Below are 6,000 nucleotides of genomic sequence, written 5' to 3'. Positions count from 1 at the left end.
TTATGATGGATTAAATGTGCAGACACTTCATTGATCCTGTCACTAGAGGGAGATGTTGACCGGTTTAAGATGGCGGCCCCACGGCTCGTCAGTAGCGGTTTATGCGGCATTTCTATGTAAGATATGGTTGGACTCATATCTTATGTGTTGTTGCCCCTTTTCGGTTCATTTAGATAATACAACTGAATTAAAAAAACGCTGTCACTTTTCAAAGATGTTTGAACAAAAGTTTGGTGTTTGTTGTACTGATATCAGAGAAATAATTAGTTGTATTATGACTATTAAAAAATACATACAATAACATGTAGACCCTACCTGGTTAAAAATATACGGTTAGCGGGTCATAGCAAAATTATATTTACATTTGAATAATTGTCTCCTTTTAAAAGTCTATAAGTTAAAAAGAGAAGCTTTTAGAGAGTCTTAGCTCACTTTTTTGGTTAGAGTGTTTTTCTGGTTTGGTGTTTAGCCGCTTCACCGGTCATGTGACCGCACGGTGTCACGACAACGAAGAACAGCAATGAGTGCACTTGACCTTTCTTTCAAAATAAAGCAACAACCGCACCTACACGAGTGACCGCTTTAAATCTGGAGGGTGTACACGGAAGTTGTATCGTCGCTTTATTCCAGCATGCTCTCTGGTCTGTTTGCTCGGCCGTGAGAACATGTTAGCCCTTGTTTGGCGTCGCGGTCGGGGATGCTAAGTTGACTTCGCGACGGACAACTTTTGGTATTTCACTGAGCCGACGACTAAAACGGTAAGATGCTTTACAGAAATATGATTAAAACAAACAAAGCTTTTTAGGAACTTTCCCAAATCAGCTGATATGTTAATGTGTTGCGCTGGTGTCATGTCAGTGACACTACATTCATTCAATAACACAAATGCTATTTTTCTTTTTTTTTTATTCGAGTATGAAATAGGCTGCCCTGGTTGTTTATCCTCAAAAGTGGACTCTCAACTAGGAGCGTGTTGATCCCAAGTGGAATTTGTTGTTTTGTAAGCTTCTCACAATCTGGCAACACTTAAGTGATTTTTTGCTCTGTGGAGATTGGCTGAGATTATTTGGCTGATGTGTTAAAGTGCGATCACACGTGAAACTGTTTGACGATGATGTGATGTTCCCCAAATTAAACTCCAAATTTGTCGTAAGAAGTCATGAAAAAGAGGAAATATTTCGTGTTTTTGTCTTGTACAGTGGTGCCTCGGTTTTTGTTGTTAATCCGTTTTAAAACCAAATGATATAAAACCTGAAAAAATGTAAATCTATTGAACCCACCCCACAGACACAAAAATGTTCACACAAATACAGATTTTTTTTTTTATATATACAATGAATATAGTTTTACAGGACACAACCCAAAATGCTAGTGATGGGTAAATGACGCCTTTAATTGATTGAGACTTTAATTAGTAGATTGCACAGCATAGTACATATTCCGTACAATTGGCCACTAAACACCCGAATAAGTTTTTCAACTTGTTTAAGTCTGGGTCCACGTTAATCAATTAATAGTAAATGCGTGTATGGCCCTGCACTGATACTGTTAGTTTTACCATAATGGTCCATCTGTTGGATTAATTAAGTCACTAAATTTGACCTGGAAATAAAATGAATAGTGTGTTTATTTATATATATATATATATATATATATATATATATATATATATATATATATATATATATATATATATAAAAGTGGCTGCTTATAGTCCGGAAAATACAGTCAAAGTAATACATTAAGGAGTATATTAATAAATTAATATATATGTGTGTACCGTATTTTTCGGACTATAAGTCACAGTTTTTTTCATAGTGTGGCCGGGGGTGCGACTTATACTCAGGAGCGACTTATGTGTGAAATTATTAACACATTACCGTAAAATATCAAATAATATTATTTAGCTCATTCACGTAAGAGACTAGACGTACAAGATTTCATGGGATTTAGCGATTAGGAGTGACAGACTGTTTGGTAAACGTATAGCATGTTCTATATGTTATAGTTATTTGAATGACTCTTACCATAATATGTTACGTTGACATACCAGGCACGTTCTCAGTTGGTTATTTATGCGTCATATAACGTACACTTATTCAGCCTGTTGTTCACTATTCTTTATTTATTTTAAATTGCCTTTCAAATGTCTATTCTTGGTGTTGGGTTTTATCAAATAAATTTCCCCAAAAAATGCGACTTATACTCCAGTGCGACTTATATATGTTTTTTTCCTTCTTTATTATGCATTTTCGGCCGATGCGATTTATACTCCGGAGCGACTTATACTCCGAAAAATACGGTATATATAATTTTTAAAATAGTTTTTCGAAAATTAGTAAACAATTTAGAATCGAGATTAATAAGAATCGTGATTCAGATTTTTTGTGCACCCCTAATTCTTTCTCAGGTGTAACATTTCAAAAACACTTTGTTACATGTTCAAGATTAAGGCGAAAAGGGAATACTTACTGAATACTAACTAAAAAGTATATTCACTTCTGAATTGTGAGTCTTATTTATCCAATTCTGAATCACTTCATGGATTTTAAAACTCAATTTTTTTTTTTTGGGAATCAATTTTAAAAAATACATTTTACGTCATACCTCAGCAACCAATATAAATTTAATACCAAATAATTAAGGCTGTCAAACAGTTAAAATATTTATTGTGATTAATTGCATTTTGTTCATAGTTCATAGTCCGGGTTGATGATTTTAGGTTGTCCTGAAGAATTTGGAGGTTATTCTCCTTTTTCATTGTCCTTTTTAGTCTCTGTAAAGCACCAGTTCCATTCGCAGCAAAACAGGCCCAGAGCATAATACTACCACCACCAGGCTTGACGGTAGGAATGGTGTTTCTGGGATTAAAAGCCTCACATTTTCTCCTCCAAATGTATTGTGGCCAAACAGTTCAATTGTTGTTTCATCTGACATGCACATGGACAAAGATAAGACCTTCTGGAGGAAAGTTCTGTGGTCAGATTAAACAAAAAAATACCTTTTTGGCCACAATACCCAGCAATATGTTTGGAGGAGAAAAGGTAAGGCCTTTAATCCCAGGAACACCATGCTTATACCGTCAAGCATGGTGGTGGTAGTATTATGCTTTGGGTCTGTTTTGCTGCCAATGGAACTGGTGCTTTACAGAGAGTAAACGGGACAATGAAAAAGGAGGAAAACCTCCAAATTCTTCAGGACATCCTAAAATCATCAGCGGAGGTTGGGTCTTGGGCGCAGTTGGGTGTTCCAACAGGACAATGACCCCAAACACACGTTCAAAAGTGGTAAAGGAATGGCTAAATCAGGCTAGAATTAAGGTTTTAGAATGGCCTTCCCAAAGTCCTCACTTAAACGTGTGGACAGTGCTGAAGAAACAAGTCCCTGTCACAAAACCAACACATTTAGCTGAACTGCACCAATTTTGTCAAGAAGAGTGGTCAAAAATTCCACCAGAAGCTTGCCAGAAGCTTGTGGATGGCTACCAAAAGCGCCTTATTGCAGTGAAACTTGCCAAGGGACATGTAACCAAATATAAACATTGCTGTATGTATACTTTTGACACAGCAGATTTGGTGACATTTTCAGTAGACTCATAATAAATTCATAAAAGAACCAAACTTCATGAATGTTTTTTTGTGACCAACAAGTATGTGCTCCAATCACTCTATCACAAAAAAATAAGAGTTGTAGAAATGATTGACATTATGTTCTTTACAAGTGTATGTAAACTTTTGACCACGACTGTATAACATAAACAGTGGTCTTTCTAACAATTAGGAAGGTTTGTGTCATGTTTGTTCTCCTACAGAAAATATTTTAAAACAAAAAGGTCCAGGGAGCCACTAGGGCGGCGCTAAAGAGCCGCGGGTTGTTGACCCCCGGTTTAATGAGTGTAACCAATAAAAATGTGTAAAACCCGGAACTTTAAATATACAAATGTAGTTTCCGCACGGTCGCTGCAGGAGAGCGCACATGAACGTGTGTGGCTGCCGTGATCTGTGTGGTGGCGAACAGCGGAGATTTTTTTTATTTACTTTTTTTATTTTTTCAATCAATGCACACATTTTAATGTTGTTGATGAACAAGAAATATCGTTGTTTCTTTTGACTATTTTCCTGAAAATACGCTTTGTGGCTTTATAGTGTGTTTTATCCCATTAATCTGTTACTCGAACACACTAATCGGTAGATTACTCGATTACTAAAATGACCACATGACACACTCACATTTCCACAGATTAGCAAATTTTAGCAAGTTGCTATGAAACCGACAAGGGGTAGGATTAAATAAGCTCTGCTTCTTCCCACTCCTTTTCAGACATGTAATGATAAACTGGAAATGTGTGATGCAATTGTTACATATTTGAAATGAACTAATACCAATATAACTAAACTATGAACAATAACGGGTGTCCAGTTAGCACGGGGGTCAGCAACCCGCGGCTCTTTAGTGCCGCCCTAGTGGCTCCCTGGAGCATTTTTTAAAAAAGGATTGAAAATGGAAAAAGATGGGGGAAAAATAATTTTTTTGTTTAAGTATGTTTTTTGTTTGAGGACACACATAAAACAAACCTTCCCAACTTTTAGAAAACCCACTGTTTATTATGTGTGTGTGTATGCTTTACTGATGAGAGTATTTGGTGAACTTCGTTTTGTCCTACTAATTATGGCGGTTCTTGAACTCACCATAGTGTGGACTGCGACGCAACAGTTTGTTTACATGTAAAATCTTCCACTCCTTTGTCTCATTTTGTCCACCAAATGTTTTATGCTGTGCGTGAATGCACAAAGGTGGGCTTTGTTGATGTTATTGACTTGTTGGAGTGCTAATCAGGCATATTGCATCATTATGCCTCATTTGTAGGTATATTTGAGCTCATTCAATATCCTTTACTTTTACCCTCTTTGTATATAATTTAGTTTTGCATGTCTCATGGCACTTTATCTGTATGTAATATTGGCTGCATTTCAGATGGTTGTTTGTGTGCCATGTTGTTCCAGACCACAGCAAACATTACCAAGCTTGCCAAAGATTGTAATAAATACATTAGAAGAAGACAGCCTGCCGTTTCCTTTAACTTAGACACACATCTATACCTTTGGCCATAAAAAGCCAGTCATTTCCAGGAGTTATCTCACCTTCTAAGTAGCCTCTGATTTACTAATGGTTTGAAAATTTAAATTGTAACATTTCTGTCAACGAAAATTTGCTTCCTCCTGCGACACATAGTCATTTTGAAAGTAACATAGACACTTATATTATGTGTTGTCTTCATTATAAGACTCACTGTATATACGGCTTTTAATTTTTTGCGGCTCCAGACAGATTTATTTTTTGTATTTTTGGTCCAATAAGGCTTTTTCAACGTTTTGGGTTGCAGACCCCTGAGTTAGCATAACGAAAACAAACACGTTAACCAGAATGTGAGGCTGACGTGCTTAAACACCAAATATAAAAATACACCCTTATGACCCTGAACTAAGTGTTACCAAAGATGGAGTGCAGTAGCTACAAATATGCCGTAATGATAGTAAATATGATCTAAATGTGCATGTGGTTTTTTCAGTTATGTTGTAAAAGCTTTTTAGAAAGGATTCTGCTTTGTATCTCGGGGTCATGTCAAGAATTTTTGTCAATGAAACCATTTTTTGTCTATCCGGGAGACTGACAGAGAATACATCTGTTTTTGTCTTTATTCTCATCACTTTTCTCCCCCTTTTCCACTCCATTTGTCTCTTCCACTCAGTGGCTTACTCATGACTGAGTCACTTCATTGAGAGGAGGCGGTATGTTACTGGAATCAAGGGAGAAATCCAGAAGTTTGTACTTTATGTCCATGCAGGTTAGACATTAAAAGGGGTCATGTTATGATAATTTTTTTCCCACATTTCAAACACTTCATTGTGGTTTACATAATGTGTAATGGTGGTTAAAATGTTGCATGGATTATGTTTGACAGACCATCTTAAAGGCACTTTCTGACCGTTTCTCCAGGTT

General features: G+C 36.4%; 1 protein-coding gene across 5 annotated transcripts in view; it reads left to right on the top strand.

Moving 5' to 3' along the window:
• Nucleotides 1-625: 625 nt before the first annotated feature.
• LOC133663604 (arf-GAP with Rho-GAP domain, ANK repeat and PH domain-containing protein 1) overlaps nucleotides 626-6,000 on the top strand; it is a 142,772-nt gene continuing 137,397 nt past the window's right edge. For 4 of the 5 annotated variants that reach the window (XM_062068201.1, XM_062068200.1, XM_062068198.1 and 1 more), the window contains exon 1: nucleotides 626-758. The gene's annotated coding sequence lies outside the window, so the exon portion shown is untranslated. The remainder of the gene's footprint in view (nucleotides 759-6,000) is intronic. The other variant, XM_062068203.1, reaches the window with a different exon arrangement.

Source organism: Entelurus aequoreus, linkage group LG13 (genome assembly GCF_033978785.1).
Source record: "Entelurus aequoreus isolate RoL-2023_Sb linkage group LG13, RoL_Eaeq_v1.1, whole genome shotgun sequence".
NCBI classification, from domain to species: Eukaryota; Metazoa; Chordata; class Actinopteri; order Syngnathiformes; family Syngnathidae; genus Entelurus; species Entelurus aequoreus.
Note: the sequence above shows the minus strand (reverse complement) of the source record. Positions and strands in the feature narration are given on the sequence as shown.